The sequence below is a fragment of the Euprymna scolopes genome, chromosome 23 (assembly GCF_053919585.1).
Source record: "Euprymna scolopes isolate OS-2025 chromosome 23, ASM5391958v1, whole genome shotgun sequence".
Classification (NCBI taxonomy): Eukaryota; Metazoa; Mollusca; class Cephalopoda; order Sepiida; family Sepiolidae; genus Euprymna; species Euprymna scolopes.
In genome coordinates this window covers 67,582,685-67,596,749 of record NC_136504.1, presented here as the reverse complement: position 1 = coordinate 67,596,749, position 14,065 = coordinate 67,582,685, and positions in this window count along the sequence as shown.

Genomic DNA, 14,065 nt, shown 5'->3' with positions numbered 1-14,065 from the left:
GTTTTCTGGCGCTATTGTCAGCTAAATGATAGGTTAATCGTTGGAAGATTGTTGTTATTGTGTGGCCTATGTATGCACTTTGAGCGCCATTCTTTACAATATGCCGATTGAAATAAAAAAAACCACTTGAAGAATCGAAAAGATATCCAGAAAAATTGGAAAAAAGAATAAATCTGTCGTGTTCAATCAAACATGCTTGCATAATGACTTGCTGCCAAAATATACAAGTATATATATATATATATATATATATATATATATATATATATATATATATATATATATATGTATGTATTTCATTTGTATTTGTAAAATAATGTTTGAAATTTGTCATTATCATCATTATCTACAGCAGAAGTGTGAGTCTTATAAACAAGCTTTTTATTTAAAAAAAAAAAAGTCCAGCTGCTTTAAACAATGATCTGTTGGATTTTGTTTTCATACGATTTCAATGTCAATTCATTTGTAAAGTTTTACAGATACTTCATCGAGTGACTGTCTTTTCTACAAATTGGTATTGGATTGTTTTTCTTTTTTTGTTCATGTCGAACTCATTTGGTCGTACCCATCACCATCATCGTCGTCCTGATTATTGAGGATTTGTGACTTTTGAAACGCCCCTTCATGTGTATTTTATATGTATATGTGTACGTGTGTATATGCATATGTATGTGCATGCATATATGTGTGCCTTTATGTGTGTACGTTTGCATGTGTGTGTACATGTGTATGTATGTTTGTGTACATCTGTATGTATGCATGTATGTGTGCATGCATGTGTTGTGTTTATTTCCATGTGTAGGTGGGGTGGAGAGGGCTCCCGTAAGTCATAGTGAAGGCAACACCTTTAGGAGACGGAAATCTCTGATTTAAAAAACCGTAAAGCGGGAGACCAGTACCCGCATTAAGCTGGTCTGCAGTTTTACTTGTTGCTGGCTATTTTGCTCTTGCTTGTTGCTGGATCTCAGCATTTTGAACCAAGAGAGAGATTTAGCTGTCGTACAAAGCTAAAACTCTGTAACATCATCTTTGTATAGATACTCCCTCAGGTATTTGTCTATAAAAAATAGTCCTGTGGCGATGAAAAATTTGTGACGCGTGTAGGCCTGAAATGTATGTAATAATTGATCTGGCATCATTATATGTATTTATGTATGTATGTATATGTGCATGTATTTATATGTGTATGTATGTTTATATATGTACATATGTATGCATATGTATGTATATATGCATGTGTGTATATATGTTTATGTGTGTTTGTATGTATATATGTATATATATATGTTTGTGTGCGTATGTATATGTATGTGTATATATGTATATATATATATATGTATGTATGTGTATAAATGCATATATATGTATGCGTATGTATATGTAGGTAAATGTATGTGTATGTATGTATATGTGCATATATATGTACATATTTGTATGGGTATATGTATGTATATGTGTGTTTGTATTTATATATATGTGTGCGTATATATGTGTATGCCTATGTATGTATATGTGTATGTATTCATGTGTGTATGTATATGTATGTATGTATGTGTATGTATATGTATTATGTATTGTGTATGTATGTATGTATATATATGTGTGTATGTTTATAGATATCTATGTGTATATGTGTATGTATGTGTATATATGTATGCATGCGTGTATATATATATATATATATATATATATATATATATATATATATATATATATATATATATATATATATATATATATATATATATATATATACGAATGACCATCTTCAGTGTCGTGTCTGCTTGAACGTGTGAATTCACCGGCAGGACTAAAAAAGTAATTTTCATGCTCATGGACTTTTAGTGTCTGAGAGAGTGGCACTTGTCTGACAAGACGTTGCAATCATCATATATATGTATGTGTGTATAGGTGTATGTGTATATATGTGTGTACGTATATATGTATATGTATGTGTATATATGTATGTGACTACTATGTATATGTATGTGCGTGTGTGTGTTCCTGTGTGTATATATATATGTGTGTGTTGTGTGTGCGTGTGTGTGTATGTGCGTGTGTGTGTGTGTGTGTATATATATATATATATATATATATATATATATATATATATATATATATATATATATATATATATATATATATATAGTTTAATCAATTATGTCAATGCCATCCCTATTCCTTTTTATGCCGTGTCTACAATAAGCAAATAGACGTATCTCAAGTCTTAATAAATGGACGTATCTATAATCTCCTTCCCTCTCCCTATCTCATTCTCTTTCCATTCTATCTTTCCAATTAACATCCGTCCTAAAACAAAATAATTAATTTTATTAATATATTTCTTTTACCTACATTTTTTTCTTTATTTTATCCATCGATATGTTTATTTATCTCTCATTTATTTAGTCACTCATCTTTAATTATTTTTAATTTCATTTCATTAATTATTAATGATTATGATTTATTCAATTTTTAATTTTATTTAATTAAATATTCCCTATGCTCATTTTTATCTCTATACACTTATATTACCTATTCTTGATACTCACCACCCATCTTAGTTAATCTTACTTACCTCCCTCATTCTTTCCCTCCCGATTATAAACTTTCCCCTCTCTTCTTGTAACCTCCCCTCTCTCTCCCACTTTTTCTCTGCTCTGGTTTACTAATCAAACCCCCGTCCTCTCCATCTCTGTCATCTATAACTTTCTTTATCTCTTAGACTTTTCTCTACTTTTCTTTTTATTTTTCATGAGATTACGGTTGGAGCTAATGTTTTTTGAATTTTTACTTTTTTTTTGTTCTTTATTTTCTTTTTCCCCCAGAATAAAATTTTCTAATCTGTATCGTCTGATGAAATTATCGGATCGTTTAAGCAGATAAAACGATAATAAAAGAAGAAAAAAATATTTTTGCTCTACAATAGTATTGAGCACGTTTTCATTTTTTTATTTTTATTTTTTTTTACTAATTACCATTTAATTACTATATATATTGGTGTTGAGACGATTAATTAAAATCAGAATCGGGAATCGACAAAATCGGAACTTTTTGTAATATCAGAGTCAGTATCGGAATCAGAAAAATCTGTGCCTATTTTCCGATGACAAAATCGACTCCTTTACTTATCTTTTTTTATTTGATTTTGGTTCAAGAAAAATCTTCCACTGTTGGTAGTAATAATAAAATAATAAATATTTATTGGTTTAAACTTCCAGTAAATTCACTTCCTTGCAAATGTGTTTTTACGTTTGAAAAATATATGCGCCCATTAAAAGTTGTGTTTTTCCGGTAATCGGGACAAAATAACCATTTTATAGTTAAATATTTAGAGATTTATAAAGAATCGGAATCGAAATTGGTAATTGTGTCAGAATCAGGAATTTAGTATGGAATCAGTAATTGTATCGGAATCCTCCCATCACTAATATATATATATATATATATATATATATATATATATATATATATATATATATATATATATATATATATATATATATATATATATATGCACTGAAGAATCCCGAAAGGATGAAACACTAGTGTCTGTAGGTATTTAATTATTATAGTAAAAAAATAATTATGACAGCCCCTTTAATAAATTCGTTTCTTATCGTTGAGCACTTTCCGTTGAATTAAAAGTCGGTCAATTTAGCTCTTATGCGTAGATCATCGTATAACGATTTGATCACTGTCTGTCTGACGTAATGAACATTTAAATTAAAATGTTTAAAATTCAACGCTATTTCACACGGTTAATAGTAGCCGAATGGATACGGTCTCCGCTAATCGAGCCAGAGATGTCTCGTGTCGCGGGGTTCGAATCGTTCGACTGGTAGTAATCGTGACACCCTGCACTGAAGAATCCCGAAAGGATGAAACACTAGTGTCTGTAGGTATTTAATTATTATAGTAAAAAAATAATTATATATATATATATATATATATATATATATATATATATATATATATAGCCATCAACAATTGTGCCTGTGCGTGTAAGATAGAGAAAGGAGGAAGACAAGCCTTGAAACGCGTTATAAAAATATTTTAAAATATTAAAAAATGATAAAAGTCTGAAAAACCTACAATTGTTGATGGCTACACTCTTTTAAATATACATTTTTTCTCTTGTTGGAACTACACAACCATCACTTTATAAATATACTAGCGGGGGTACCCGGCGTTACCTGGTTGTTTGGAGGCATGTATGTAAGGTAAAGTAAAGAATAAGCGAAGTAATAACCCTGTTTAAATATAAAAATAAAAATAAAAACGATGTTAAACTTCTTTAAAAAATCAGCAAAACAAAAAAAAGAAAAACAGCAAACAAACGTAAAACTTCTTTTAAAAAGTAATCGGAAAAACAAAAAGTATAAATCAAAATTTGGTTAATTCCATTGTGCATTTCACCTAGTTGCATTCTTTTTTAATCAACTATAAAGCGAAAAAAAAATGGCATAAATAACCCTAAAATCCATTCCAGGTTTTTTAAGTAACTACGAAGTAAAGAAAACCCAAACCGGTGTTCCTTCGTAACTGTCTCTTGTGAACGATCCCGCAATGGTGTTAAGTGGTGGTGGGGGAAGGAGGAATTTATTAGAGAGAAAAGATTTTACCACTTCCATTGATCTTAACCGATTTTGGCAGTGAACTCTTAGCAGATAGAATATAGGAATCTATGATTATCGAGGAAGTGGATAGGAAATAGGCTATAACACACCTCAGATGTTGTGCTGCAGTTTGTGCACATCACATTTGTATGAACTGTCTTGATTTTTAATCCTATTAAGATCAAAATCAGAGGGGGAAAATGAGTTCATTTTAAATATATATATATATATATATATATATATATATATATATATATATATATATATATATATTATGGCTACTAAGTACTCATTTTAGAATATTCGTTAGCCTTGCCGATCCACTGTGTAATGAAATCATTTATAATACAGGGGAAGTATAAAGCAGAACACAAAAAATAAATCGTGAAGCCACCTCCAAGGATCTTCAAAGCAACAAAAGCCTCCAGCCAGAAACGTGTCAGCAGTTGTCAGAAACGTTTCATCTGCTGTTTCAACATATATGACACATCCCACATCCTTTCTAAAAATATGTTTTCACTGATATTTTTTGGAATGTTCTTTGAAAACACACATTCAGGTTATGAATAAAAAAATAATTTTTTTGCAGAAATGGGTTACATTTTTTTTTATATAAATTTGTTAGTGCATGCTTATAGCATCCAAAATTGAATGAAAGTAGTTAGCAAATTCTTTTTTCAAAACATATCATTTATATGTTTTAATCCATCTTCTTCTGCAAAAACACGAGATAAAATAACCAAGTAGAAAATATATATAATTTATGAAAATATCGAAAGAGCCTCATTGTTGTCTTTGACTGACTTATTCCACCAATGCACACAGAAGGACAGTGGCAAAGCTCTTATGGGATGGTAGTCGCTATGCCACCTTTTGACAAATAGCGGATAACGATTGTTGTTTCTTTGCTTATCATGCTCTGCCTTTGCTATTGCCTCTTGATGGATCTGCAGTGGAGCAATTCCACAAATTGTGTAAATGGAAAACAATAGAGACAGATGAAAACTCAGATGTGAAAGAAATATATTTAGATGATGAAGCTGTTCGGGTTGTTCAGAAGTTTTGTTAACTTGGTAATACCAAATGCTAATGTGATTGTAGGATTTAGGTGTGGATGGAGTAAGTTCAAGGAAGTTCTGCCATGACTAACCAGCAATGCATTACTACTGTTGATCAAGGAAAGGATCTATCGGTCATGTGTACACCGTTTGATGATGTATAGAAGTGAAACCGAGCAAGTGAGGGTTGAAGACAGGCGTTGCACAAAGAAAAATGATATGAGAATGATCCGTTGAATGTAGATAGGTTTACATTTAATAACCTCAGAGGAAGATTAAATCTGGACGGTATCGAGAAATGTATGCTGAACAGGAAACTTTGTTGGTATCGTCACACTGAATAAATAGACGTATAGATGTAAAACATAGGAGGAAGTGATAAGGATGGAATTGAGAGAAAAAAGAATAAAAATCTTGCCAGAGGTAGGTTAGTTTGGAAGTCAATTTCTAAAAGCTGCCCAACAAATGTCAATCTGCGGAATATATGATATATGTTAAACTGAATATGATGAATGGCAAGATTGTTTTTTTCTTGCATGGCAATAACAAGTCAGGTTAATTGCAGCCGATATTGAGGGGTATGCTGACAAAAAAAAAAAAAAAAAAACTTTGATTTTTTTTTTTTACTGATTATTGATCAGAAATATCCGATTCAGTACAGCTGGCAATTTTCATATGTGGTATCGATAATTCATTCAATATCAGTAAAGAATTGCTCACTGTTCAGCCAATGAAGATGTAAGATTTATGAGGAAATTAAGAAAGCATCTTCCAAGTTAAATTTCATGCTTGAATGATTAGTCATCTAAGAACAGATGGAGTCCCAGCAATAGATAGATCTAAGATAAGCTGTCGGTATTATTTTTTGCTTGGTATAACTAGTTACTTGAATGTTTGTATTTTGTTTTTCTTTTGTTTTTTGACAGGGGAAGTCACCGTTTATCAAGGCCTATAAGCCACTCTAGGATAAGGTTTAATGAGTAAAACACCGTGAAAACGGTAATGGTGCAAATTGGGTAGAAATTGACTATTTATGAGGACGGCTCAACAAAAATTTGTTTGCATCCAAACTGAAAATGATCATGTTGTAATCAGCTGGGAAGTATCTTCATAGTATTGTGTTCCATAGACAAGTAACTCTTGGAAAGTAGCTCTGTTCATGGAATTTTCGTTTAGTTTTAGGTATAGATAGATAGATAGATAGATAGATAGATAGATAGAGAGTATGGGAAATTACTAACAGAGGTTGTAGCTAGGGAAGTGTTTGCCGAGAATGTTCTATAGGAGGGGATGTCATAGGTTAAAGCTCAGCCGAGCACCTGCCATGAAAATAACGATAGAACAGCAACTTGAGAATAGCAAGTCAAATAAAGTTTACCCACGAACAGTTTTGGAATATTTTCCCGCTACACCTAATACACTGATTGGCTACTATTTGCATAAGTAGTTAGGTTACACGCCCACTTTATTTTGTGTTCTTTTGTTGAGCTAAAAAATCTTAACATGAAATCAGTTCCAACACGTGTATTAAGATAGATTTTAGTTTACTTATACAGAATATTTACGATCATTCTAGCAAAAAAAACAAAAAAAAAAACAATCTCACACTTGAGACTATTCTTTATCCTACATATTTATTGCCATACCTTGCGTAGAGTATGTCATATATTAGGTTGGTGCAAAAATAACGTCGTTTTTTGCCGATCACTTTAACTTCAAAAGATTATAACTCCTTTCATAATAAACTTTAATTATCGAAATAAGGACCATTAGAATCGACACATTTTTGCCAACGAAAAACAAGTTTATTTATCCCATTAGCATAGAAATCTGGAGTTCTGGAAGCGATGAAGTCATTGAAGGCCGATTCGGCGTCATCTCAGCTTTTGAAGTATTTTTTCGTGCAGGAAGTTGTCGAGATGCTTGAAAAAGTGATAATCGGTGGGTGAGAGGTTTACTGAATATGACGGACGAGGCAGAGTCTCGTAGCCCAGTTCGTTCAGTTTCTGCAGGGTCAGTTGAGAATTCTGCAGGTGAGCTGTGTCATTATAGGCCTTTTTTTATTTATTTATTTTTAATATGATTTTGACGGTTAAATTTATTTATTACAACGTCGTTTGGTCATTAATTAAATAAATACAATGGTTATAAAACCATAACCAATTGTTAATAAGATAATGTATTAATTTCTAATTATAAACTTATCGGATATAAACATATTTAAAAGATCTTTTAATATATGAGAATGTGTTCAGAATTTTATTTCGACAGTTTAAATGCTTCCAAATTCCCTTTAAAGAATCACAAAGCAATTAATTATTTTTTTGTTTTTTGGTAAAATATCTAACATTTTTACAAAGAAACCGAAATGCATTTTAGTGGACTTAATTTCATAATAAATTGATTTTTAAATAGGATTTTTTATTTTTTTTATGCGACTGCATTTTTTATTTTGATAAATATTTAGTAGTACTAACATTTACTAGGTATTACTATTCAGATTCTAACCAAAGTTCTACAACATCACGTCTGCATCTTCCGGCATGGTTACGGAAGTAGTCAGAGGATGCCGATATTGTGAAGACTGGCAAAGATGATAAATTCAAAAGAAATTCAAAAGAGACAACGGGGGTGGAGAAAGAAGGAAAAATGGAGGCGGTGATTTGAAACCGCGACACTCCTTTTATAATAAACTTCCCTAATCGAAATAAGGACCATTAGAATCGACACATTTTTGCCAACGTGATACAAGTTTATTCATCATATTAGCATAGAAATCCAGAAATCAGTATTGCAATCAAACAGGACAAAATAACAAAATTGTGAAAAAATTTTTGAAAGATGTAAAACAAGAAAAATAGTTACCATAAGTTAAATTGTATGAAAGAAAAATAGACATTTTTTTCAAGAAAAGTTTCAAATAATTTTTTTTGTATCTTAATTAATAAATAATCTGTAATGATGAAAACATAGAAACAACTGTGAAAGAAAGAAACTGTTGTTTTTTTTAATGGAATTTGCAAATAAGTTTGTTTTTACCAGGAATACATGGTAACAACTGTAAAGAAAAAATGATAGTTGTTTTTTTTTTTCAACTGATTGCTGATTGGTTAATCACGTTGGCAACTTCCGACTGCTTTCGAAATGGTACCAGAAGATGCTGACATGATATTGGCAGAACTTGGGTCAGAATCTGAATAAATACCAAATATTTGATTAATAGTAAATAACAATAATAATAGTATGTAAGTCACACAGAGGAGAAACACACACACACACACACACACACACACACACACACACACACACACACACACACACACACACACACACACACACATATGTCCTATCTATATAATTATAAAACTCAAATGACCTTGTAACGATGTATGTAACCCACTTTCCGGTTTACAACATCCGGTTGCACATGCGCGCATGACCTGCGCACTGAAATATTAACATTATTATTTCGAAATTATTATTTAACATGGGAAGAGTGGGGTTTAAAATAAACAAAAATCAAAAGAACAATTGGGACGCTGAAATATTAACGTTATTATTTCGACATTATTATTTAACATGGGAAGAGTGGGGTTTAAAATAACTTAAAATGTAATACAGAAATGAACGATGTAAAAAAAAAAAGCAGATATATCAAAATTTGAATTTAACTATAATAAGTATTATGGTATCTGTTCAGTGCACATTTGCTTATAAGCATGGCCAATCACTTATAATTCAGTAACTGTAAAAAGTTTTTTCAAAAATAATTAATTATAATAAACAGAACGACTCATAGAAATCTATTTATATTCTTTTTTTATTTTAATATACTTTCATAGAAATGTTTCTGTTATGTCAAAAAAAAACCCTATTTTCTTTATGTTACAAGTGTTACGCTCATACATTAATTCCATAGCTAATATAACATACTGACCCAACGAGTCACGGGTAGTCTAGTTTCTCTATAAAACCACCATTCAGTCGTGCATGGAATATTGTTGCAACATCTGGATTGGTGCACCAACCATTTGTCTTCTCCTCTTGGACAAGGTGCAGAAAACAGCTTCTAATCTAATAGAAATAAATCAGACCTCTATTCCTTATGCTTCAATGGCAATAGGACTTCTTTGAGATAAACAAAAAAGTATGGTGATAGTGTGGAGAGATAGAGGGATAAGTGGTTATGACTGGCATGCACTCGTTGCAAAGAAACAATGGCCATGCACAGAAGCGAATTTGTAGCCGTCTGATTTTGAGGTGACAGTCAAACACATGATTATGAAAAGTAGACACTTTTAGCAGTCAAAAAGAGCTAAATAAAAGGAATGACAATTTTTATCAAGAGAGATCGTTTGTGGATGCCATGCAGCTAACAACGTTTGTGTGTGTTTCAATTATTGTCAGTCAGTAACATTCATCAAGCATTCTTTTGTAGTTTTGAAGTTTCCACATTTATAGACTGACCCTTTATTTGTCTGAGGGTATATAGATGCAATATGTTCTCACTGTCTTTTTACATGGCTAGTTGCATTTTGTTATTTTTTGCTAATAAAATTAATTGATTCTTTTATTTTTTAAGACTGACAAAAATAATTTAAGTGGACAATCAGTGATTTATGAAGACTCTATCTGTTTCATGACTTCATAGCTGGTTAATTGCATCATGGCTGTGATTCCAATATGGATAGAAAGAGAAAGATATATGCAGAGAGAAAAAGATGGTAAGAAAAGTTGTTATATTTGCCTTAACTCATATTTAGCATATGTTTACTGCTTTATCACTACTTGGAGATTGACTCTTAACATCAGAAACCCTTGCTTCTCTCTTATTACGTCATTTTTCATTTCTTAAATTCACTTCTGTTCCTACAGCCATTGTTAACCTCTTGATTTCTGTCATTTATATCGATAGTTTACTCGCTAAGATATGTGTGTGTGTTCGTCAATCAGAGTCGATTATGACCATTGTGTGTCCGCAGGTGGCTGATCAGTCCAATCCAGGTGCGGAAGCCCCTGCTACATGTTGGACACCAGTGGCTGAAGATGGCTACTTCAGCATCTTGGGCTTTTCACGCAGCGCGCTTCTCTTTTGCAGATTCAGTTTGTCTTGCCTCCGCGAGCAGAGAGCCCTTGTGTACCAAGTGGCGCCTGGTTGGCCTGTCGGAAGCACTGCTTTCCCATGAGTTCACGTCAATGTTGAAGTCTTTCATATAGGACATCAGAGTGTCTTTGAACCGTTTGCGCTGTCCACCAGCTCTTCTCATTCCGCACCAGAGTTCACCATAGAGCAGTTGTTTTGGTATGCGCGAGTCTGTCATCTGATACACGTGGCCTACCCAGCGGGTTTGCACTTTGTGGATCGTAGTGATGACGCTTGGGAGCTTGGACCTCTCGAGAACATCAGTGTTTGGGATCTTGTCTTGCCAGCGAATGTTCAAGATGTTCCGAAGACATCGAAGATGGAAGTGGTTTAGTTGTTTTTTGTGACGTCTGTAGAGGACCCACGTTTCACAACCATATAGAAGAGATGTCAGGACCACTGCTTTGTACACTTTGACCTTTGTGTACTGCTGAATTCCTCTTCGTTCCCAGACTGTTTTCCTTAGTCTGCCAAAGGAGCTGCTGGCCTTGGCAATGCGGTTGGTGATTTCGATGTCGATGTTGGCAGCACGAGAGAGTGTACTGCCAAGGTAGGTGAAATGGTCTACTGCTTTCAAGCTCTGACCATTTACTTGGATATTTGGTTCCTGGTACGTGTTGTCAGGAACAGACTGGTGCATGACTTCTGTCTTGCTCATACTTATTGTAAGACCGAAGTTCTCACATGCTGAAGAAAATTTTTCCACTTCCAATTGCATTTCATGCTCTTTGGTGGCATTGAGAGCACAGTCGTCAGCAAAAAGGAGGTCTCTGATTTCTGTTTCTTTGACTTTACTGACAGCTTGTAGACGGCGGAGATTGAAGAGCTTCCCATCACACCGGTACTGGATTTGGATGCCAGGAGTAACTTCCCTGAAGGCATCAGTCAGCATTGCCGAAAACATCATGCTGAAAAGCGTTGGTGCTAGCACGCAACCTTGTTTTACGTCGTTGGTTACCAGGAAAGGGGCTGAGATGTCACCGTCATCAGTTACTCATGCCATCATGCCGTCATGGAACTGTCTTATAATATTCACGAACTTGTCCGCAGCCATTGTTAACCTCTTGATTTCTGTCATTTATATCGCTAAGATATGTACTAACTAATTCACCCACCTGAATATATCTCTATGCATGTAAAGTTAGGTAATGTGTATATGTCTATATATTTGTATGTATAGGATTTGCTTCTAAACTAATTAGTCGATCATTAAAATAGAGCTACGATATGGGTGGGTAATATATTCTATATTTATTAAATTTGTTTTAATGCAAAAGGGGCAAAAACAGTATGGACACCCTCTGTGAAAATTCAGATTCCTCTGATTTTTGTGAAATTTTTACAATGGGTATTAATACTTCCAAAGTTTCGATTTCTTCTTAAGACCCATTAACCTTAAATTTTAAACATTTTTTATAATCCAAATCATGTAGCACGTTTTGCTCGAAATTGGAATAAAAATTCTTGATATAGGGTGTAGTATCATTATATTTTGATTTTAATCTTTGTAAGGGGATATTAAAATGGTGCAAAACTGTTCTTTTTAGGGAGGTAATTGTATCATCCTTGGACGAGTATTTTTCTAAATGTGATAAGAAGCTAATCAAAAACCTTGATTCCAGTAAAGCAACTGGCCCTGACGATATTCCAATTATAGTACTCAAAAAACTTCAATCTGAACTAGCACCCATACTTACAAAACTGTTTAAACGTTGTCTTAAGGAGAATAGTTTCCCATCTCCCTGGAAAATCTCATCAGTATGCCCTGTATTTAAGAATTCAGGTGATCGCTCATCCCCCTCTCAGTACAGGCCAATAAGTCTCCTGTGCGTCATGAGTAAGTTGCTGGAATCTGTGTTAAATACAGAAGTAATCAACCATCTCAACAAAAATAACCTTCTTAGTGACACTCAATATGGTTTCCGTTCTGCTAGATCTACAGCAGATGTGCTTACAGTTATATCTCATAGGATTAGCAAATCTCTCGACGGAGGCAATCATTCTAGGACAATTGCTCTTGACATATCTAAAGCCTTTGATAGGGTATGGCATAAAGGTTTACTTCATAAGATCTCTAGCTATGGTATTGCTGGAAATGTCTTCTCAATTATTAAATCATTTCTTTCTGATAGGTTCATAAGAGTAGTAGTTGAGGGGCAAAAATCAGAAGCTCACAGTATTAATGCCGGTGTCCCTCAGGGGTCCATCCTGGGCCCAACTCTTTTCCTGATCTACATTAATGATCTTCCAAATCACACCCTTACATCATTTGTAGACATTTATGCTGACGACACTACCATTTATGGTAGCACATCTAAGACAGTAAATGACCAAGTTCTCTCCAATTCTCTCTCCTCTGATCTTGAGCACGTAGTACAATGGGGTAAGGAGTGGCTGGTTACTTTTAATGCATCTAAAACCAAGCTTCTCTCCTTACATCATCAACATTCTGATCCACATCTGGCATCAATTGAAATGAATGGCTCCCGTCTTCAGGAGGCCTCAAGTTTTGACAAGCTTCTTGGCTTGGCCATTACTCCTGATCTTAAATGGAACACGTACATCAAATCTGTTGCCAAGGCTGCTGGAAAAATGGTGGGATCTTTCTATCGATCCGGTAGATATCTCACTGCTGATGCTATTCTCTATCTATATAAGAGCCAGGTACGTCCAAGGATGGAATACTGTTGCCATATCTGGGCAGGAGCTGCTAGAAAGGACTTGGCCTGCCCTGATAGGGTTCAAAATAGACTTCGTAGCCTCGTAGGAGATGTCCTTTTCTCTTCCTTGCAACCTCTATCTCACAGAAGAGATGTTGCGAGTTTGTCTCTGCTGTATCGTTATTTTCATGGAAAGTGTTCGACTGAGCTTCAATCTATGGTCCCCCCTCGCCAAACTTTCACAAGAAACACTCGTCTAGCTGTAAACACTATCAATAATTCCCCCCACTCTTTATCTGTGCCTAAACCTAAACGTAGATTCCATGAACAAAGCTTCTTTCTTAGAACTGCACGCCTGTGAAATTGTCTTCCATTTTCCTACTTTCCGGCTGACTACAATATGGTTGTGTTCAAGTCTAACGTAAATAAGTTCTTGATGAGCCGTTCCATATAAGTTATCAAATTTACCAAATTTTCATTACTAATGATTACTATATTGTCCAATTTCTACTGTACACTCTTTAACCCTTATCCTTGAGTGGCCTCTTGGCCTTGATAATGTGGTGTAAAAAAAAAAATTCAATA